The sequence below is a fragment of the Onthophagus taurus genome, chromosome 1 (genome assembly GCF_036711975.1).
Source record: "Onthophagus taurus isolate NC chromosome 1, IU_Otau_3.0, whole genome shotgun sequence".
NCBI lineage: Eukaryota > Metazoa > Arthropoda > Insecta > Coleoptera > Scarabaeidae > Onthophagus > Onthophagus taurus.
This window is the reverse complement of record NC_091966.1, coordinates 43,464,289-43,489,880: the sequence shown is the minus strand read 5'-3', so window position 1 is coordinate 43,489,880 and position 25,592 is coordinate 43,464,289. Positions and strand designations below refer to the sequence as shown.

Here is a 25,592-nt window from a genome sequence, read left to right as displayed (position 1 = left end):
CACTTTTTAATGCAAAAATCCGTTTTGAAAAATCACTTTTAGTTCTTGAGAAATAAATTTTTGAAATAATCGACAATTTTTTCGAATTTTGCAATTTTCGCCAATTAAGTTTTAAAAATTCGTATAAAATCCATATTTTGGAATATGAGTATGAAAATTTCCCAAAGTGTTAAGAAAAGTGTGCTCTTTCCAATAAACCAACCCGTTTTGAAAAATAACTTTTAGTTTTTGAAAAAACAATATTTGATCAAATTTTCGATGTTGCAATTTTCATCGATAACTTTCAAAATTTGTTATAAAATTAATTCCTTGAAGGATCCTTGTGGAAATATTACCAATTATTAATTAAAGTATCCTCTTTTTAATGCAACAAACGGTTTTGAAAAATCGCTTTTAGTTTTTGAGAAATAAATTTTTGAAATAATCGACAATTTTTTCGAATTTTGCAATTTTTATTGATTAAGTTTTAAAAATTCGTATAAAATCCATTTCTTGGAATATGAGTATGAAAATTTTCCAAAGTGTTAATAAGAGTGTCCTCTTTCCAATGAACCAATTCGTTTTGAAAAATAACTTTTAGTTTTTGAGAAAACACTATTTGATAAAATTTTCGATGTTGTAATTTTGATCGATAATTTTCAAAATTCACCATAAAATTAATTTCTTGAAGGATCCTTGTGAAAATATCACCAATTATTAATTAAAGTATCCTCTTTTTAATGCAAAAAACCGTTTTGAAAAATCAATTTTAGTTCTTGAGAAATAAATTTTTGAAATGATCGACAATCTTTTAAAATTTTGCAATTTTTGCCGATTAAGTTTCAAAAATTCGTATAAAATCCATTTCTTGGAATATGAGTATGAAAATTTCCCAAAGTATTAATAAAAGTCTCCTCTTTCCAATAAACTAACCCGTTTTGAAAAATTACTTTTAGTTTTTGAGAAAACAATATTTGAAGTTTTGATGATGCAATTTTCCGTGCTTCCGTGCTTCCGAAATATAAAATACTATTTACAATGCAATAATAACAATAAAAGCAATTAGATTAAACGGTTTAAAGTCGAGCATATAAAGCCTTAAATTAATCACAGGAAATAAATATTTTTTTATTTATTTTTCAAAGAAACACGTTATTTAATGTTCGGCACGCGACACAATATTATTTTAAAACAATATTTATATTTATAAAGCGCACACTTCAACAACAAACAAAAAGGATATAATAAAACTATTTGTGATTTTATTAAAAAAATTGTTTTACTCACTTCAATACAACTTTAATTGTTTATCTTTTTCTTACATATTTTTTTTTTCATTCTCGTGATGTAAGTTGCAAGTCATTTGATTGAGAGTCAGGTGTGTAAGATGATCGGCGTTATTGTGACCAGTCTTGGGTTCCAACCGATCATAACTGTCAGGTTTCATTAAAAACAATCAATTAGGTTCGGTATTTGAAGGAAAGAACGAAATCTCGATTCATTTAATTTCATTTGTAATTTAATTTATTTATAACAATTTATTAAATTTGTAGTGTATTACGGGAACCGATGATAGCGATATCAACAGCGTGTGTAAAACGATAAACACAAAACGGAAAAAGTTTTATTTTTCCTTCTTTACGAAATGTAAAGACACCTTTCTTCTTCAGCTTGCGATAAGGTTGTGTTTATTCGCTGCACGTGTGGACCTGATCTTACTACATCAACAAATTCAACACACCTGCTCCTTCTTTCTTTACAACTAAATCATAAAACAGAAAATTTTTTGAAATAATATCGCTATCATTAAATACAAGAGTTTCATAATAACGTTTTGAGTCGATTCTTGGGTTCGGACATGTTAAGAGGTGTTAATCCACGTGGAGTGTTGTTGATCACGGCGGGTTATAGGCGAGGCGTAGCCCTCGAGATATCTCGAGGACCACGTTGATGGACCGTGCCCAGATCGCGGTAACGCCCACACGCAACATTATTTTCTTCATTCAATTTTTTTTTATTTCGTCTTTATCATCAACCGTATATTGTCAATATCGAATTCGTCACACAATTTCATTAAAAAGAAAGAGAATGATGAAACGGAGATGAAGGGTTGGTTAAAAAAGACCGATTACTTGGAATGTTAAAGTCATTCTCAACCAACAACGAATCGTGTCAATCAAATTAAATCAAATTTGTCCGGGAGGATCCCTTTACAATAACAGCTAATGAATAGATTGGCGAGAATATATAAAAGGGACTTAACGAGATGTTATAATAATAAATAATGTAATATTTAAATAAAAATTTGGGAAAATTAGGAAATTTTTTTAGCTTATTTACGTTTCCCATCGATTTCTCCTTTTTGGTCGCATTCCATTTCTAATTATTTGACGAAACGTCCAAGACCGACAAAGAAAAAAAATGACAAAACAAAACGCTTCTCATGCCATAACTTTACCTTCGTTTTAACTTGGTAGATGGAAAAGACAACTAATTGGACCGAAGTAAAACAATTATCGACTTCAAAGTAATGACCGCGAAGTCACATAATAACGCGACGGTTACTCACGCTTTTTGTTTGTCGACACCTTCTCGATAAAGAAGTCGAAAAAGGAGTGATTACGAAAACGTTTTTGCGGCAACCAAATTCGAAGGAATTTCTAAATTGCCCCCAACGTTTAACTCAATTACATCTCATTCATGAATATTTATAAATTATTTTAAATAAACACTCAGTGAATTTTAAAAAATTTTATTACATATAGATCAAAACAATTCATTGATCTCAGTAGCTCCATCTATGATTAAATAGCTACAGTCTTAAATCATAAAAGTAGAGAAATCTGCAAATAACTAATTTTTATATATAATTACTAGGGCACGGAACTTTTGTAACAAAACGATTCGATTTCCCCCCTCCACTCGTTCTCAGCAGAAAATTTCATAAAAATTTATATATTTTTTTATTGAGATTATGTTCTTAATTATTAATCAAATCAAAAATTTTTATTAACAATATTTGTTTAGAATTACTCCAGGAACAGTGTTTGTTAATACAATTTTTTGCTAACTTGAAATTTTAATTTCCCTCTGAATAGTAGGTATGCTTCAAAATTAATTATCTCAACAATTATTGTTTTTATTAAAAAATGTTTTAAATAAAAATTGTTTCAATTTTTATTTTGAATCAATTATCTTAATAAAAAAATTTTACATCTCTATTAATTAACCATCTAAGTATAATTATGTATAAAAACGGAAAAATTATTATTTCGAGGTTATCTCCTTAATTATTGATTAAATCAAAAAAAATTGTTGACAAAGCTTATTTAGAATTGTTTCAGGAACAATTTTTGTTAATACAACTTTTTTCTAACTTGAAATTTTAATTTCCCACTGAATAGTATGCTACAAAAATTAATATTTTTGAGATTATATCCTTATTGTTGATTTAATCAAAAAATGTTGTTAACAAAATTTGTTTAGAATTACTCCAGGAATAGTGTTTGTTAATACAATTTTTTGCTAACTTGAAATTTTAATTTCCCTCTGAATAGTAGGTATGCTTCAAAATTAATTATCTCAACAATTATTGTTTTTATTAAAAAATGTTTTAAATAAAATATGTTTCAATTTCGATTTTGAATCAATTATCTTAATAAAAAATTTTTATATCTCTATTAATTAAGCATCTAAGTATAATTATATATAAAAACGGAAAAATTATTATTTTGAGGTTATCTCCTTAATTATTGATTAAATCAAATAAAATTGTTGACAAAGTTTGTTTAGAATTGTTTCATGAACAATTTTTGTTAATACAATTTTTTTCTAACTTGAAATTTTAATTTCCCACTGAATAGTATGCTACAAAAATTAATATTTTTGAGGTTATATCCTTATTGTTGATTTAATCAAAAAATGTTGTTAACAAAATTTGTTTAGAATTACTCCGAGAACAGTGTTTGTTAATACAACTTTTTGCTAACTTGAAATTTTAATTTCCCTCTGAATAGTATGCTATCAAAATTAATTATCTCAACAATTACTGTTTTTATTAAAAAATGTTTTAAATAAAATTTGTTTCAATTTCGATTTTGAATCAATTATCTTAATAAAATATTTTTTCATCTTTATTAATTAAGCATCTAAGTATAATTATGTATAAAAACGGAAAAATTATTATTTTGAGGTTATCTCCTTAATTATTGATTAAATCAAAAAAAATTATTGACAAAGTTTGTTTAGAATTGTTTCGGGAATAATTTTTATTAACACAATTTTTTTCTAACTTGAAATTTTAATTTCCCACTGAATAGTATGCTACAAAAATTAATATTTTTGAGGTTATATCCTTATTGTTGATTTAATCAAAAAATGTTGTTAACAAAATTTGTTTAGAATTACTCCGAGAACAGTGTTTGTTAATACAACTTTTTGCTAACTTGAAATTTTAATTTCCCTCTGAATAGTATGCTATCAAAATTAATTATCTCAACAATTACTGTTTTTATTAAAAAATGTTTTAAATAAAATTTGTTTCAATTTCGATTTTGAATCAATTATCTTAATAAAATATTTTTTCATCTCTATTAATTAAGCATCTAAGTATAATTATGTATAAAAACGGAAAAATTATTATTTTGAGGTTATCTCCTTAATTATTGATTAAATCAAAAAAAATTATTGACAAAGTTTGTTTAGAATTGTTTCGGGAATAATTTTTATTAACACAATTTTTTTCTAACTTGAAATTTTAATTTCCCACTGAATAGTATGCTACAAAAATTAATATTTTTGAGGTTATATCCTTATTGTTGATTTAATCAAAAAATGTTGTTAACAAAATTTGTTTAGAATTACTCCAGGAACAGTGTTTGTTAATACAATTTTTTGCTAACTTGAAATTTTAATTTCCCTCTGAATAGTATGCTATCAAAATTAATTATCTCAACAATTATTGTTTTTATTAAAAAATGTTTTAAATAAAATATGTTTCAATTTCGATTTTGAATCAATTATCTTAATAAAAAATTTTTATATCTCTATTAATTAAGCATCTAAGTATAATTATGTATAAAAACGGAAAAATTATTATTTTGAGGTTATCTCCTTAATTATTGATTAAATCAAAAAAAATTGTTAACAAAGTTTGTTTAGAATTGTTTCAGGAACAATTTTTGTTAATACAATTTTTTTCTAACTTGAAATTTTAATTTCCCTCTGAATAGTATGCTATCAAAATTAATTATCTCAACAATTATTGTTTTTATTAAAAAATGTTTTAAATAAAATTTGTTTTAATTTCGATTTTAAATCAATTATCTTTATAAAAAATTTTTACATCTCTATTAATTAAGCATCTAAATATAATTATATATAAAAACGGAAAAATTATTATTTTGAGGTTATCTCCTTAATTATTGATTAAATCAAATAAAATTGTTGACAAAGTTTCTTTAGAATTGTTTCAGGAACAATTTTTGTTAATACAATTTTTTTCTAACTTGAAATTTTAATTTCCCACTGAATAGTATGCTACAGAAATTAATATTTTTGAGGTTATATCCTTATTGTTGATTTAATCAAAAAATGTTGTTAACAAAATTTGTTTAGAATTACTCCAGGAATAGTGTTTGTTAATACAATTTTTTGCTAACTTGAAATTTTAATTTCCCTCTGAATAGTAGGTATGCTTCAAAATTAATTATCTCAATAATTATTGTTTTTATTAAAAAATGTTTTAAATAAAATTTGTTTCAATTTCGATTTTGAATCAATTATCTTAATAAAATATTTTTTCATCTCTATTAATTAAGCATCTAAGTATAATTATGTATAAAAACGGAAAAATTATTATTTTGAGGTTATCTCCTTAATTATTGATTAAATCAAAAAAAATTATTGACAAAGTTTGTTTAGAATTGTTTCGGGAATAATTTTTATTAACACAATTTTTTTCTAACTTGAAATTTTAATTTCCCACTGAATAGTATGCTACAAAAATTAATATTTTTGAGGTTATATCCTTATTGTTGATTTAATCAAAAAATGTTGTTAACAAAATTTGTTTAGAATTACTCCAGGAACAGTGTTTGTTAATACAATTTTTTGCTAACTTGAAATTTTAATTTCCCTCTGAATAGTATGCTATCAAAATTAATTATCTCAACAATTATTGTTTTTATTAAAAAATGTTTTAAATAAAATATGTTTCAATTTCGATTTTGAATCAATTATCTTAATAAAAAATTTTTATATCTCTATTAATTAAGCATCTAAGTATAATTATGTATAAAAACGGAAAAATTATTATTTTGAGGTTATCTCCTTAATTATTGATTAAATCAAAAAAAATTGTTAACAAAGTTTGTTTAGAATTGTTTCAGGAACAATTTTTGTTAATACAATTTTTTTCTAACTTGAAATTTTAATTTCCCTCTGAATAGTATGCTATCAAAATTAATTATCTCAACAATTATTGTTTTTATTAAAAAATGTTTTAAATAAAATTTGTTTTAATTTCGATTTTAAATCAATTATCTTTATAAAAAATTTTTACATCTCTATTAATTAAGCATCTAAATATAATTATATATAAAAACGGAAAAATTATTATTTTGAGGTTATCTCCTTAATTATTGATTAAATCAAATAAAATTGTTGACAAAGTTTCTTTAGAATTGTTTCAGGAACAATTTTTGTTAATACAATTTTTTTCTAACTTGAAATTTTAATTTCCCACTGAATAGTATGCTACAGAAATTAATATTTTTGAGGTTATATCCTTATTGTTGATTTAATCAAAAAATGTTGTTAACAAAATTTGTTTAGAATTACTCCAGGAATAGTGTTTGTTAATACAATTTTTTGCTAACTTGAAATTTTAATTTCCCTCTGAATAGTAGGTATGCTTCAAAATTAATTATCTCAACAATTATTGTATTTATTAAAAAATGTTTTAAATAAAATTTGTTCCAATTTCGATTTTGAATCAATTATCTTTATAAAAAATTTTTACATCTCTATTAATTAAGCATCTAAGTATAATTATGTATAAAAACGGAAAAATTATTATTTTGAAGTTATCTCCTTAATTATTGATTAAATCAAAAAAAAATGTTGACAAAGTTTGTTTAGAATTGTTTCAGGAACAATTTTTGTTAACACAATTTTTTTCTAACTTGAAATTTTAATTTCCCACTGAATAGTATGCTACAAAAATTAATATTTTTGAGGTTATATCCTTATTGTTGATTTAATCAAAAAATGTTGTTAACAAAATTTGTTTAGAATTACTCCGAGAACAGTGTTTGTTAATACAACTTTTTGCTAACTTGAAATTTTAATTTCCCTCTGAATAGTATGCTATCAAAATTAATTATCTCAACAATTACTGTTTTTATTAAAAAATGTTTTAAATAAAATATGTTTCAATTTCGATTTTGAATCAATTATCTTAATAAAAAAATTTTACATCTCTATTAATTAAGCATCTAAGTATAATTATGTATAAAAACGGAAAAATTATTATTTTCAGGTCATCTCCTTAATTATTGATTAAATCAAAAAAAATTGTTGACAAAGTTTATTTAGAATTGTTTCAGGAACAATTTTTGTTAACACAATTTTTTTCTAACTTGAAATTTTAATTTCCCACTGAATAGTATGCTACAAAAATTAATATTTTTGAGGTTATATCCTTATTGTTGATTTAATCAAAAAGTGTTGTTAACAAAATTTGTTTAGAATTACTCCAGGAATAGTGTTTGTTAATACAATTTTTTGCTAACTTGAAATTTTAATTTCCCTCTGAATAGTATGCTATCAAAATTAATAATCTCAACAATTATTGTTTTTATTAAAAAATGTTTTAAATAAAATTTGTTTCAATTTCGATTTTGAATCAATTATCTTAATAAAATATTTTTTCATCTCTATTAATTAAGCATCTAAGTATAATTATGTATAAAAACGGAAAAATTATTATTTCGAGGTTATCTCCTTAATTATTGATTAAATCAAATAAGATTGTTGACAAAGTTTGTTTAGAATTGTTTCAGGAACAATTTTTGTTAACACAATTTTTTTCTAAATTGAAATTTTAATTTCCCACTGAACAGTATGCCGTTCTTTTAATCAAGATTTTCTGAGAACGAGTGGAGGGGGGAAATCGTATCGTTTTGTTACAAAAGTTCCGTGCACTGATAATTACTTCTATATTATTTATAAATTCAAATGTACCCGTTACATCAAAAACCACACAATCGTGAGAATATATCGCAACACATTACGATACATATCTTTTTCGTTTGAGAATAATTGTGGGCGTGATATGAACTGTCATGATGTTCTCTTACAATTGAGGGGTGTGGGAAGAAATTTATTTTCTTTTCTGATTGACACCTTTTGCAATAACATCTTTAAGCTGACACATAACCTTTTTTATTTAATTCTTACTGAATAAATTTTAAAAGGAATAAAATTTAGAAACGGAAGTGACAATTATCTCTATTAACAGGATAAAAAATCTCCCAAAAATAAAATAAGAGAAAAGACGCGGTTAGAAAAGTAAGAAAAACCTAGGAAGGCGGCGCTTTTGAAATCTAATCGGGGTCAAATCCTTAAGAAGAAGAAGAAAATTAACACTACAAAAGTGATTTGACGATATCCACGTTTCATATTTTGTTGGGAGGTCTTACGGTGAATACTGAGAAGGAGAAGTTGGGATGGTATGATGAGAAACACGTGTCTTTTAAAATAATCATTAAAAAATTTTTTTTATAATTTATACTACTACTATTAATTTATAATGTTGTATCAATAAAAACCGGAAGTAAATAATTGACGAAAATAATTTCATTATCTTATAGAAAATAAAAAATGCTTTAAAATGAGTCTAAACACGGTGAGGTTATTTAAAAAAACACGGGAAATATACCCAAAATTAATAAAGGGGTGACACAAACAAACGACGATCACCCCTTTTAAAATTAACTAAAATGATCGCATCTCCGTTGTTTTTAAAGATAACTTAGTCGTGTTTGGGGTCATTTTAAATGATTTTTGATAAGGATTAACAATTTTTAATAATAATATCATTTTTATTTGAAACTACAACAATTTAACCTAATTTTTATTTATCCTAAACTTAATATTTATTTCATTTTATTATAACGAATTGATTAGCATTTAATATAAGTACAAAAATGATTTATATCAATAAAGGTGCGATTTAAAATTGTAAAAACCGGAAGTAGATAATCGAAAAAATTATTTCATCACCACTATCTTATAGCAAATCAAAAATCCTTTAAAATAAGTCTAAACACGATTAGGTTATTTTAAAAAAGACGGGAGATATACCCAAAATTAATAAAGGGGTGATACAAACAAAAGACGATCGCCCCTTTTAAAGTTAACTAAAATGATCGCATCTCGGTTGTATTTAAAGATAACTTAGTCGTGTTTGGGGTCATTTTAAATGATTTTTGATAAGGATTAACAATTTTTAATAATAATATCATTTTTATTTGAAACTACAACAATTTAACCTAATTTTTATTTATCCTAAACTTAATATTTATTCCATTTTATTATAACGAATTGATTAGCATTTAATATAAGTACAAAAATGATTTATATCAATAAAGGTGCGATTTAAAATTGTAAAAACCGGAAGTAGATAATCGAAAAAATTATTTCATCACCACCATCTTATAGCAAATTAAAAATGCTTTAAAATGAGTCTAAACACGATTGGGTTATTTTAAAAAACACGGGAAATATACCCAAAATTAATAAAAGGGTGATACAAACAAAAGACGATCGCCCCTTTTAAAGTTAACCAAAATGATCACATCTCCGTTGTTTTTAAAGATAACTTAGTCGTGTTTGGGCTCATTTTAAATGATTTTTGATAAGGATTAACAATTTTTAATAATAATATCATTTTTATTTGAAACTACAATAATTTAACGTAATTTTTATTTATCCTAAATTTAATATTTATTCGATTTTATTAAAACGGATTGATTAGCATTTAATATAAGTACAAAAATGATTCAAATTAATAAAGATGCGATTTAAAATTGTAAAAACCGGAAGTAGATAATCAAAAAAATTATTTCATCACCACCATTTTATAGCAAATGAAAAATCCTTTAAAATGAGTCTAAACACGATGCGGTTATTTAAAAAAACACGGGAGATATACACAAAATTAATAAGGGGGGGGACACAAACAAAAGACGATCGCCCCTTTTAAAGTTAACTAAAATGATCGCATCTCGGCTGTTTTTAAAGATAACTTAGTCGTGTTTGGGCTCATTTTAAATGATTTTTGATAAGGATTAGCAATTTTTAATAATTATATCATTTTTATTTGAAACTACAACAATTTAACCTAATTTTTATTTATCCTAAATTTAATATTTATTCTATTTGATTATAACGGATTGATTAGCATTTAATATAAGTACAAAAACGATTTATATTAATAAAGGTGCGATTTAAAATTGTAAAAACCGGAAGTAGATAATCGAAAAAATTATTTCATCACCACCATCTTATAGCGAATCAAAAATCCTTTGAAATGAGTCTAAACATGATTAGGTTATTTTAAAAAACACGGGAGATATACCCAAAATTAATAAAGGGGTGATACAAACAAAAGACGATCGCCCCTTTTAAAATTAACTAAAATGATCGCATCTCAGTTGATTTTAAAGATAACTTAGTCGTGTTTGGGCTCATTTTAAATGATTTTTGATAAAGATTAACAATTTATAATAAGTATATCATTTTTATTTGAAGCTACAACAATTTAACCTAATTTTTATTTATCCTAAATTTAATATTTATTCTATTTTATTACAACGGATTGATTAGGATTTAATATAAGTACAAAAATGATTCATATCAATAAAGGTGCGATTTAAAATTGTAAAAACCGGAAGTAGATAATCGAAAAAATTATTTCATCACCACCATCTTATAGCAAATAGAAAATGCTTTAAAATGAGTCTAAACACGATTAGATTATTTTAAAAAACACGGGAGATATACGCAAAATTAATAAGGGGATGATACAAACAAAAGACGATCGCCCCTTTTAAAGTTAACTAAAATGATCGCATCTCGGTTGTTTTTAAAGATAACTTAGTCGTGTTTGGGCTCATTTTAAAGGATTTTTGATAAGGATTAACAATTTTTAATAATTATATCATTTTTATTTGAAACTACAACAATTTAACGTAATTTTTATTTATCCTAAACTTAATATTTATTCTATTTTATTATAACGGATTGATTAGCATTTAATATAAGTACAAAAATGATTGAAATCAATAAAGGTGCGATTTAAAATTGTAAAAACCGGAAGTAGATGATCGAAAAAATTATTTCATCACCACCATCTTATAGCAAATCAAAAATGCTTTAAAATGAGTCTAAACACGATTAGGTTATTTTAAAAAACACGGGAGATATACGCAAAATTAATAAGGGGGTGATACAAACAAAAGACGATCGCCCCTTTTAAAGTTAACTAAAATGATCGCATCTCGGTTGTTTTTAAAGATAACTTAGTCGTGTTTGGGCTCATTTTAAAGGATTTTTGATAAGGATTAACAATTTTTAATAATTATATCATTTTTATTTGAAACTACAACAATTTAACGTAATTTTTATTTATCCTAAACTTAATATTTATTCTATTTTATTATAACGGATTGATTAGCATTTAATATAAGTACAAAAATGATTGAAATCAATAAAGGTGCGATTTAAAATTGTAAAAACCGGAAGTAGATGATCGAAAAAATTATTTCATCACCACCATCTTATAGCAAATCAAAAATGCTTTAAAATGAGTCTAAACACGATTAGGTTATTTTAAAAAACACGGGAGATATACGCAAAATTAATAAGGGGGTGATACAAACAAAAGACGATCGCCCCTTTTAAAATTAACTAAAATGATCGCATCTCCGTTGTTTTTAAAGATAACTTAGTCGTGTTTGGGCTCATTTTAAAGGATTTTTGATAAGGATTAACAATTTTTAATAATTATATCATTTTTATTTGAAACTACAACAACTTAACCTAATTCTTATTTATCCTAAACTTAATATTTATTCCATTTTATTATAAAGGATTGATTAGCATTTAATATAAGTACAAAAATGATTCATATCAATAAAGGTGCGATTTAAAATTGTAAAAACCGGAAGTAGGTAATCGAAAAAATTATTTCATCACCACCATCTTATAGCAAATCAAAAATGCTTTAAAATGAGTCTAAACACGATTAGGTTATTTTAAAAAACACGGGAGATATACGCAAAATTAATAAGGGGGTTATACAAACAAAAGACGATCGCCCCTTTTAAAATTAACTAAAATGATCGCATCTCGGTTGATTTTAAAGATAACTTAGTCGTGTTTGGGCTCATTTTAAATGATTTTTGATAAAGATTAACAATTTTTAATAATAATATCATTTTTATTTGAAACTACAACAATTTAACGTAATTTTTATTTATCCTAAATTTAATATTTATTCCATTTTGTTATAACGGATTGATTAGCATTTAATATAAGTACAAAAATGATTTATATCAATAAAGGTGCGATTTAAAATTGTAAAAACCGGAAGTAGATAATCGAAAAAATTATTTCATCAACACCATGTTATAGAAAATGAAAAATGCTTTAAAATGAGTCTAAACACGATTAGGTTATTTTAAAAAATACGGGAAGTATACCCAAAATTAATAAAGGGGTGATACAAACAAAAGACGATCGCCCCTTTTAAAGTTAACCAAAATGATCACATCTTCGTTGTTTTTAAAGATAACTTAGTCGTGTTTGGGCTCATTTTAAATGATTTTTGATAAGGATTAATAATTTTTAATAATTATATCATTTTTGTTTGAAACTACAACAATTTAACCTAATTTTTATTTATCCTAAACTTAATATTGATTCCATTTTATTATAACGGATTGATTAGCATTTAATATAAGTACAAAAACGATTTATATGAATAAAGGTGCGATTTAAAATTGTAAAAACCGGAAGTAGATAATCGAAAAAATTATTTAATCACCACCATTTTATAGCAAATGAAGAATGCTTTAAAATGGGTCTAAACACGATTAGGTTATTTTAAAAAACACGGGAAATATACCCAAAATTAATAAAGGGGTGATACAAACAAACGACGATCGCCCCTTTCAAAGTTAACTAAAATGATCGCATCTCGGTTGTTTTTAAAGATAACTTAGTCGTGTTTGGGGTCATTTTGAAGAATTTTTGATAAAGATTAACAATTTTTAATAATTATATCATTTTTATTTGAAACTACAACAATTTAACCTAATTTTTATTTATCCTAAATTTAATATTTATTCTATTTTATTATAACGGATTGATTAGCATTTAATATAAGTATAAAAATGATTTATATCAATAAAGGTGCGATTTAAAATTGTAAAAACCGGAAGTAGATAATCGAAAAAATTATTTCATCACCACCATCTTATAGCAAATGAAAAATCCTTTAAAATGAGTCTAAACACGATTAGGTTATTTAAAAAAACACGGGAGATATACCCAAAATTAATAAAGGGGTGACACAAACAAAAGACGATCGCCCCTTTTAAAGTAAACTAAAATAATCGCATCTTCGTTGTTTTTAAAGATAACTTAGTCGTGTTTGGGCTCATTTTAAAGGATTTTTGATAAGGATTAACAATTTTTAATAATTATATCATTTTTATTTGAAACTACAACAATTTAACCTAATTTTTATTTATCCTAAATTTAATATTTATTCTATTTTATTATAATGGATTGATTATCATTTAATATAAGTACAAAAACGATTTATATCAATAAAGGTGCGATTAAAAATTGTAAAAACCGGAAGTAAATAATCGAAAAAATTATTTCATCACCACCATCTTATAGCAAATCAAAAATCCTTTAAAATGAGTCTAAACACGATTAGGTTATTTAAAAAAACACGGGAGATATACCCAAAATTAATAAAGGGGTGATACAAACAAAAGACGATCGCCCCTTTTAAAGTTAACCAAAATTATCACATCTCCGTTGTTTTTAAAGATAACTTAGTCGTGTTTGGGCTCATTTTAAATGATTTTTGATAAGGATTAACAATTTTTAATAATTATATCATTTTTATTTGAAACTACAACAATTTAACCTAATTTTTATTTATCCTAAATTTAATATTTATTCTATTTTATTATAACGGATTGATTAGCATTTAATATAAGTACAAAAATGATTTATATCAATAAAGGTGCGATTTAAAATTGTAAAAACCGGAAGTAGATAATCGAAAAAATTATTTCATCACCACCATCTTATAGCAAATAAAAAATCCTTTAAAATGAGTCTAAACACGATTAGGTTATTTTAAAAAACACGGGAAATATACGCAAAATTAATAAGGGGGTGATACAAACAAAAGACGATCGCCCCTTTTAAAGTTAACTAAAATGATCGCATCTCGGTTGTTTTTAAAGATAACTTAGTAGTGTTTGGGCTCATTTTAAAGGATTTTTGATAAGGATTAACAATTTTTAATAATTATATCATTTTTATTTGAAACTACAACAACTTAACCTAATTTTTATTTATCCTTAACTTAATATTTATTCCATTTTATTATAAAGGATTGATTAGCATTTAATATAAGTACAAAAATGATTCATATCAATAAAGGTGCGATTTAAAATTGTAAAAACCGGAAGTAGATAATCGAAAAAATTATTTCATCATCACCATCTTATAGCAAATCAAAAATTCTTTAAAATGAGTCTAAACACGATTAGGTTATTTTAAAAAACACGGGAAATATACGCAAAATTAATAAGGGGATGATACAAACAAAAGACGATCGCCCCTTTTAAAGTTAACTAAAATAATCGCATCTCCGTTGTTTTTAAAGATAACTTAGTCGTGTTTGGGCTCATTTTAAATGATTTTTGATAAAGATTAACAATTTTTAATAATTATATCATTTTTATTTGAAACTACAACAACTTAACCTAATTTTTATTTATCTTAAATTTAATATTTATTCTATTTTATTACAACAGATTGATTAGCATTTAATATAAGTATAAAAATGATTTATATCAAGAAAGATGCGATTAAAAATTGTAAAAACCGGAAGTAAATAATCGAAAAAATTATTTCATCACCATCCTATAAAAAATTAAAAATGCTTTAAAATGAGTCTAAACACGATTAGGTTATCTCAAAAAATACCGGAGATAACCCCAAAATTAATAATTGAAATGTTAAAAACAAATGACGACTCAATCATTAAATATTTAATAAAATTGTTGTATCTCTGTTGTTTTTAAAGATAACCTAGTCGTGTTTGGACTCATTTTAAAGGATTTTTGATTTCGTATTCAATTTTATTAACAAAAATAAATAATAAACGAATTAATTTTTTTCAAAATTTATTAATTAATATCACATAAAATAAAATAAAAGCGAATCGTGTCTCCTCGATGCATTGTGAGCAAAATCAGCTTTCACAATGATCTCAGAATCGAATATATCTGTCAAATCACTGTGAAAACCAGTTTTGCCTCACTTCTAATCATCTCTATCTTTCTTTGAGGATGACTTGCGGAAATATTTTCGATTTTTGACGACTTCGATGGAGGTCTTCCTCTTCAAACAGCAATTCAATCTTCGGCACGTCTCTCAATCTTATTTTTCGTCATCTTTCAATTCGTTTATTTATCATGTTTTATTCCCTAGAAAAAAAAAATATAGAAAATTATTTTCTTTTTATTAAATCTTTTCGTAACGCGTCTAACGACGTCATCTCATAGCCGTATATTTTTTCGTCGCGGTGCAATAAAAGTTTAAAAGGCGCGTCGTCATTGCATAGCGTATTTTAAAACGGTAGCGAAAACGTTTTACTTGGAACAGCTGACGATGTACACATTAACTCTAGTGTAAACAACTTTAATTTTTTATTTATTTTAATAAATAATTATATATATATTATATATATCACATACACATATATTACAAGAAATTTCATTTGAGTAAAACACACCCGCATCACGTGAACGTTTTGCATTTATGAATGAACCGTTTTTTTAGTGAATGGTTGTAAAAAGGCGTTATTCATACGAGCGAAACTCATTCTCGCGCTTTACATTAACACGGAACACGGCGTTAACATAGCACAAAGACGACGTCGCACGGCGTCACGACGCGACCTTTGACATTGCAGTTTCGCTTCGTACCAAAGACGGTGATGCACTGATCAGTGACAAGTTTGGCGCCGCGTTTTACCCAACTTTTGAATATGTGCACACTACATATTGCGGTGACGTATTTCGACTTGGAAACAATATAAATTCTACGCACGTAAAAACGTATGAAAAAAATAAACGAACGTTGGGTAAACGTAAATTACCCATTTATATAAATTAATTTGTATTTACCTTTTAGGTAACAATTATTGTGTTATAAATAATTAAGTTAATTTCGAACTATTTAGATTTAGATAGACGGTGATTGCGTGTATTGTTTGATGATAATATCGCTGACGCGCAATGGCATGTACCAAGTAAACTTCCATTTCTCATTTTCTCCTCCTCCCCCCATCTTTATTTAAGTACACAGAACGTTGCAAATTGTGGTGTAATCATCTCATTTGATACACACAACATTTAATAACGTCATATCGCCGCCAATTAATTATTAATTTTAGCCTTTAATTTTAATAACGGGTATTCTTGCTTTTTATATCTTCGCATTATCTGTTGCGTTTGTGATTTATCGATGTCTCGGGTCGTCGTCGTGCAACAGATGACGATTTCCTGTTATTTCAATTAGTGGGGCCACACCGATACATGGCAATTAGTGTCTAGTACACCATGCTCGAGAGAACGACGATTACCAAGTCCTTTTTTTAAAGATTGATAATAAATACTCGGCGAGTTCGAGATCAAGGGTCATCGTAGTTTTATTTTCGTTATCTAACAGCTTCCGGGCGCTAACTGTTTTATTTACAACTTAATTTTTCTTAATTTAAAAATTAAAATATCGCTCAAATAATTTTATATTTAAAAATTCGTGATCTAGATGAAAAATTCTTTAAAATGAGTCCAAACACGACTAGGTTATCTTTAAAAACAACGGAGATACGATTATTTTATAATAACGATTATCGATTGTTTTTTTGGTTATTTTTGGCGATATCTTGGTTATTTTTTGAGATAATCTCATCGTGTTTGGTATCATTTTAAAGGATTTTTAATTTCCTACAGGAATTTCATATCGCTCAAATAATTTTATATTTAAAAATTCGTAATCTAGATCAAAAATTCTTCAAAATGAGTCCAAACATGACTAGGTTATCTTTAAAAACAACGGAGATACGATTATTTTATAATAACGATTATCGATTGTTTTTTTGGTTATTTTTGGCGATATCTTGGTTATTTTTTGAGATAATCTCATCGTGTTTGGTATCATTTTAAAGGATTTTTAATTTCCTACAGGAATTTCATACAATATCGATTATTTAAAAAATTAAAATATCGCTCAAATAATTTTACATTTAAAAATTCGTAATCTAAATTAAAAATTCTTTAAAATAAGTCCAAACATGACTAGGTTATCTTTAAAAACAACGGAGATACGATTATTTTATAATAACGATTATCGATTGTTTTTTTGGTTATTTTTGGCGATATCTTGGTTATTTTTTGAGATAATCTCATCGTGTTTGGTATCATTTTAAAGGATTTTTAATTTCCTACAGGAATTTCATACAATATCGATTATTTTAAAAATTAAAATATCGCTCAAATAATTTTATATTTAAAAATTCGTAATCTAGATGAAAAATTCTTCAAAATGAGTCCAAACACGACTAGGTTATCTTTAAAAACAACGGAGATACGATTATTTTATAATAACGATTATCGATTGTTTTTTTGGTTATTTTTGGCGATATCTTGGTTATTTTTTGAGATAATCTCATCGTGCTTGGTATCATTTTAAAGGATTTTTAATTTCCTACAGGAATTTCATACAATATCGATTATTTTAAAAATTAAAATATCGCTCAAATAATTTTATATTTAAAAATTCGTAATCTAGATGAAAAATTCTTTAAAATGAGTCCAAACATGACTAGGTTATCTTTAAAAACAACGGAGATACGATTATTTTCTAATAACGATTATCGATTGTTTTTTTGGTTATTTTTGGCGATATCTTGGTTATTTTTTGAGATAATCTCATCGTGTTTGGTATCATTTTAAAGGATTTTTAATTTCCTACAGGAATTTCATACAATATCGATTATTTTAAAAATTAAAATATCGCTCAAATAATTTTATATTTAAAAATTCGCAATCTAGATGAAAAATTCTTCAAAATGAGTCCAAACACGACTAGGTTATCTTTAAAAACAGCGGAGATACGATTATTTTGTAATAACGATTATCAATTGTTTTTTTGGTTATTTTTGGCGATATCTTGGTTATTTTTTGAGATAACCTCATCGTGTTTGGTATCATTTTAAAGGATTTTTAATTTCCTACAGGAATTTCATACAATATCGATTATTTTAAAAATTAAAATATCGCTCAAATAATTTTATATTTAAAAATTCGTAATCTAGATGAAAAATTCTTCAAAATGAGTCCAAACATGACTAGGTTATCTTTAAAAACAACGGAGATACGATTATTTTCTAATAACGATTATCGATTGTTTTTTTCGTTATTTTTGGCGATATCTTGGTTATTTTTTGAGATAATCTCATCGTGTTTGGTATCATTTTAAAGTATTTTTAATTTCCTACAGGAATTTCATACAATATCGATTATTTTAAAAATTAAAATATCGCTCAAATAATTTTATATTTAAAAATTCGCAATCTAGATGAAAAATTCTTCAAAATGAGTCCAAACACGACTAGGTTATCTTTAAAAACAGCGGAGATACGATTATTTTGTAATAACGATTATCAATTGTTTTTTTGGTTATTTTTGGCGATATCTTGGTTATTTTTTGAGATAACCTCATCGTGTTTGGTATCATTTTAAAGGATTTTTAATTTTCTACAGGAATTTCATACAATATCGATTATTTTAAAAATTAAAATATCGCTCAAACAATTTTATATTTAAAAATTCGTGATCTAGATGAAAAATTCTTTAAAATGAGTCCAAACATGACTAGGTTATCTTTAAAAACAACGGAGATACGATTATTTTCTAATAACGATTATCGATTGTTTTTTTGGTTATTTTTGGCGATATCTTGGTTATTTTCTGAGATAATCTCATCGTGTTTGGTATCATTTTAAAGGATTTTTAATTTCCTACAGGAATTTCATACAATATCGATTATTTTAAAAATTAAAATATCGCTCAAATAATTTTATATTTAAAAATTCGTAATCTAGATGAAAAATTCTTCAAAATGAGTCCAAACATGACTAGGTTATCTTTAAAAACAACGGAGATACGATTATTTTCTAATAACGATTATCGATTGTTTTTTTCGTTATTTTTGGCGATATCTTGGTTATTTTTTGAGATAACCTCATCGTGTTTGGTATCATTTTAAAGGATTTTTAATTTTCTACAGGAATTTCATACAATATCGATTATTTTAAAAATTAAAATATCGCTCAAACAATTTTATATTTAAAAATTCGTGATCTAGATGAAAAATTCTTTAAAATGAGTCCAAACATGACTAGGTTATCTTTAAAAACAACGGAGATACGATTATTTTCTAATAACGATTATCGATTGTTTTTTTGGTTATTTTTGGCGATATCTTGGTTATTTTTTGAGATAATCTCATCGTGTTTGGTATCATTTTAAAGGATTTTTAATTTCCTACAGGAATTTCATACAATATCGATTATTTTAAAAATTAAAATATCGCTCAAATAATTTTATATTTAAAAATTCGTAATCTAGATCAAAAATTCTTCAAAATGAGTCTAAACACGACTAGGTTATCTTTAAAAACAACGGAGATACGATTATTTTCTAATAACGATTATCGATTGTTTTTTTGGTTATTTTTGGCGATATCTTGGTTATTTTTTGAGATAATCTCATCGTGTTTGGTATCATTTTAAAGGATTTTTAATTTCCTACAGGAATTTCATACAATATCGATTATTTTTAAAAATTAAAATATCGCTCAAATAATTTTATATTTAAAAATTCGTAATCTAGATCAAAAATTCTTCAAAATGAGTCCAAACATGACTAGGTTATCTTTAAAAACAACGGAGATACGATTATTTTATAATAACGATTATCGATTGTTTTTTTGGTTATTTTTGGCGATATCTTGGTTATTTTTTGAGATAATCTCATCGTGTTTGGTATCATTTTAAAGGATTTTTAATTTCCTACAGGAATTTCATACAATATCGATTATTTTAAAAATTAAAATATCGCTCAAATAATTTTATATTTAAAAATTCGTGATCTAGATGAAAAATTCTTCAAAATGAGTCCAAACATGACTAGGTTATCTTTAAAAACAACGGAGATACGATTATTTTATAATAACGATTATCGATTGTTTTTTTGGTTATTTTTGGCGATATCTTGGTTATTTTTTGAGATAATCTCATCGTGTTTGGTATCATTTTAAAGGATTTTTAATTTCCTACAGGAATTTCAAACAATATCGATTATTTTAAAAATTAAAATATCGCTCAAATAATTTTATATTTAAAAATTCGTGATCTAGATGAAAAATTCTTCAAAATGAGTCCAAACACGACTAGGTTATCTTTAAAAACAGCGGAGATACGATTATTTTGTAATAACGATTATCAATTGTTTTTTTGGTTATTTTTGGCGATATCTTGGTTATTTTTTGAGATAATCTCATCGTGCTTGGTATCATTTTAAAGGATTTTTAATTTCCTACAGGAATTTCATACAATATCGATTATTTTAAAAATTAAAATATCGCTCAAATAATTTAGTATTTAAAAATTCGTAATCTAGATGAAAAATTCTTCAAAATGAGTCCAAACACGACTAGGTTATCTTTAAAAACAGCGGAGATACGATTATTTTGTAATAACGATTATCAATTGTTTTTTTGGTTATTTTTGGCGATATCTTGGTTATTTTTTGAGATAACCTCATCGTGTTTGGTGTCATTTTAAAGGATTTTTAATTTCCTACAGGAATTTCATACAATATCGATTATTTTAAAAATTAAAATATCGCTCAAATAATTTTATATTTAAAAATTCGTAATCTAGATGAAAAATTCTTCAAAATGAGTCCAAACATGACTAGGTTATCTTTAAAAACAACGGAGATACGATTATTTTATAATAACGATTATCGATTGTTTTTTTGGTTATTTTTGGCGATATCTTGGTTATTTTTTGAGATAACCTCATCGTGTTTGGTGTCATTTTAAAGGATTTTTAATTTCCTACAGGAATTTCATACAATATCGATTATTTTAAAAATTAAAATATCGCTCAAATAATTTTATATTTAAAAATTCGTAATCTAGATGAAAAATTCTTCAAAATGAGTCCAAACATGACTAGGTTATCTTTAAAAACAACGGAGATACGATTATTTTCTAATAACGATTATCGATTGTTTTTTTGGTTATTTTTGGCGATATCTTGGTTATTTTTTGAGATAACCTCATCGTGCTTGGTATCATTTTAAAGGATTTTTAATTTCCTACAGGAATTTCATACAATATCGATTATTTTTAAATTAAATTATCGCTCAAATAATTTTATATTTAAAAATTCGTAATCTAGATGAAAAATTCTTTAAAATGAGTCCAAACACGACTAGGTTATCTTTAAAAACAACGGAGATACGATTATTTTCTAATAACGATTATCGATTGTTTTTTTGGTTATTTTTGGCGATATCTTGGTTATTTTTTGAGATAACCTCATCGTGTTTGGTATCATTTATCATTTATTATATTATGTATCACAGTTTGGATTTTTAATTTTCTACAGGAATTTCATACAATATCGATTATTTTAATTACTTCCGAATATTTTTTTATTGGTTGTATTTCTAAATTTTTAAAATAATTGTTTCGTTTCGATTTATTATATTATATTTTCAGTTTTATTCCATTATCGTTTAATACTTTATCTACATAACCTAAATTATGATGAAAATGTGATTTAAATTTTTAAACAATAACATTTTCGTAAAGATCAGGAAATTTTAACCTAATTTCATGTATCACACCCTATATCTCTCATAAAATTCACATTTACAAGCATAAATGTCACAATTAATTAGTGTTTTGTTTCGGCCATTTTGATTTTATAAAAACAAAGATATCTCTTGTGCTATAACACCTAGATATATCGAGTTTGGACTCATTTTAAACGTTTTTTCATTTTCTACCGAAATATTTATTTAGATTTTATAAAAAATTGCTGATTATTATTTTTAATAAATTAATTTTTTTAAATTATTTTATGTCCGTCAATGATAGATGGAGCCATTATATTCCAAAAAATTTCTTTAATACTTACAGATCCCATTCAAAACTTACTTCACTCGGTTTGTTTACCTACTACAGTCTCAACGTGAAACATCTACACTCCGATAGATGGCGCCCCATTCTAAATCATTGCTGCGTTGTAGAAATTTCCGACAAATTAATTCCCTGTAAAAATACAAGATTTTTTTAAGCTAAATCATTAAAAACATAAATATTTATGTAGAAATAACGAAAGGTGGAAGAATTAAAAACAAAGATATTAAATGACGCGGAGAGATACTCGTGAGAAAGTCTAAGGAATGTAAATAACAACAATAATAACGAAAGGTTCGTTGATGAACCGTACGGGGATAGAGATTGTCGTTTCTTTTTTTATTTTTTTTGTTATTATTAAGCTAATAATAAACGTCCTTAATCTTACACAATCGGTTTTTGTTTTGCTGGCGTCTTCTCGACTACTCATTACCAACAATTCTTCAACAATCGGGTATAAAATGGGAAATCTAATGAATAACCCATTGTCTCTAATTACATAAAGGTATGAAAAGACGTCTTCGCCGCTAATAATAGGCAAAGAAGAACTCTTTCGATTATACAAAATTATATATATTGATATCTTTAAGGATAACAACCAAGAAACGTCGTCAATTTCTTATGGTTTTTAAACGACGATGAACCCGGAAGCAATATCGTAGTCGACGTATTAATCTCTCCCAGTATCTTCGATGTGAAGAAGTGAGTCGCAAGTGGCGAAAGAGACTGTTGCGGGTACTGGATGGCAGCAAAGCAGTAGGAGCAGTGGCAAGAGTAAAGAGCACAACCAAGCAACAGCTGACCGTGGGACAGGGTACAGTGAAAAAGTCGCACGCTGTAAGAACGTTCCGTTACAGCGCAGGCGCCAAACGGCCGCAAACCGAATATTTCCCGGTGCTGTTGTTGGGTTTATTTTAACCGAACAAGGAAGAATCCGGCTAAGAAAGAGAACGAATCAAAAGAACACGTACAAATTTTAATTTTAGTCAAAAATCTTAAATTAAGGTTATGTAATACCAAAAAAATTGAAATCTACGTAAAAAATCCTTCAAAATGAGTCCAAACACGACTAGATTATCTTCAAAAACAAGCGAGATATGACCGTTTTAAATATAGCGATTGTCAATTGTTTTATAGATTATTTCGTTGTAACTCGGTTGTTTTAAAAGATAATTTAGTGGTGTTTGGGGTCGTTTAAAAGGATTTTTGATGAAGATTAATAATTTTTAATAATTATTGCGAAATTTCGAAAAATGTTTTGCCTTAACCCAACTTTTTTCTTGGTAAATTAAGAATTTTGAATTTAATTAATTAAATGAAATAATTTTTAGATTATTAATTAATTTAAAAAAAAATGCAATTTATTCGATTAAGGTAATAAGGAAGAATCGTAAAAACCGGAAGTTATTTAACCTAAGAAATAATTTTGTGGTTATCATTGAATAGGAAATGAAAAATCCTGCAAATTGAGACCAAACACGACTAGGTTATCTTCAAAAACAAGCGAGATATAACCGTTTTAAATATAGCGATTGTCAATTGTTTTATAGATTATTTCGTTGTAACTCGGTTGTTTTAAAAGATAATTTAGTGGTGTTTGGGGTCGTTTAAAAGGATTTTTGACGGAGATTAATAATTTTTAATAATTATTACGAAATTTCGAAAAATGTTTTTGCCTTAACCCAACTTTTTTCTCGCAAAATTAAGAACTTTTAATTTAATTAATTAAATTAAACAATTTTTAGATTATTAATTAAATTTTTTTAAAAATGCAATTTATTCGATTAAGGTAATAAGGAAGAATCGTAAAAACCGGAAGTTACTTAACCTAAGAAATAATTTCGTGATTACCATTGAATAGGAAATGAAAAATCCTGCAAATTGAGACCAAACACGACTAGGTTATCTTCAAAAACAAGCGAGATATGATCGTTTTAAATATAGCGATTGTCAATTGTTTTATAGGTTATTTCGTTGTAACTCTGTTGTTTTAAAAGATAATTTAGTGGTGTTTGGGGTCGTTTAAAAGGATTTTTGATGGAGATTAATAATTTTTAATAATTATTACGAAATTTCGAAAAATGTTTTTGCCTTAACCCAACTTCTTTCTCGCAAAATTAAGAATTTTTAATTTAATTAATTAAATTAAATAATTTTTAGATTATTAATTAATTCTAAAAAAAATGCAATTTATTCGATTAAGGTAATAAGAAAGAATCGTAAAAACCGGAAGTTACTTAACCTAAGAAATAATTTTGTGATTACCATTGAATAGGAAATGAAAAATCCTGGAAATTGAGACCAAACACGACTAGGTTATCTTCAAAAACAAGCGAGATATGACCGTTTTAAATATAGCGATTGTCAATTGTTTTATAGGTTATTTCGTTGTAACTCGGTTGTTTTAAAAGATAATTTAGTGGTGTTTGGGGTCGTTTAAAAGGATTTTTGATGGATATTAATAATTTTTAATAATTATTACGAAATTTCGAAAAATGTTTTTGCCTTAACCCAACTTTTTTCTTGGTAAATTAAGAATTTGTAATTTAATTAATTAAATTAAATAATTTTTAAATTATTAATTAATTTTTTAAAAAATGCAATTTATTCGATTAAGGTAATAAGAAAGAATCGTAAAAACCGGAAGTTACTTAACCTAAGAAATAATTTTGTGATTACCATTGAATAGGAAATGAAAAATCCTGGAAATTGAGACGAAACACGACTAGGTTATCTTCAAAAACAAGCGAGATATGACCGTTTTAAATATAGCGATCGTCAATTGTTTTATAGGTTATTTCGTTGTAACTCGGTTGTTTTAAAAGATAATTTAGTGGTGTTTGGGGTCGTTTAAAAGGATTTTTGATGGAGATTAATAATTTTTAATAATTATTACGAAATTTCGAAAAATGTTTTGCCTTAACCCAACTTTTTTCTTGGTAAATTAAGAATTTTGAATTTAATTAATTAAATTAAATAATTTTTAGATTATTAATTAATTTTAAAAAAAA

The 25,592-nt window shown here is 25.5% G+C and overlaps 1 long non-coding RNA gene across 1 annotated transcript in view; it reads right to left on the bottom strand.

Moving 5' to 3' along the window:
• Positions 1-18,924: 18,924 nt before the first annotated feature.
• Positions 18,925-25,592, bottom strand: part of LOC139432648 (uncharacterized) — a 45,771-nt gene continuing 39,103 nt past the window's right edge. The window contains exon 3 of the long non-coding RNA XR_011642400.1: positions 18,925-22,713. This is a non-coding gene — a long non-coding RNA (uncharacterized lncRNA). The remainder of the gene's footprint in view (positions 22,714-25,592) is intronic.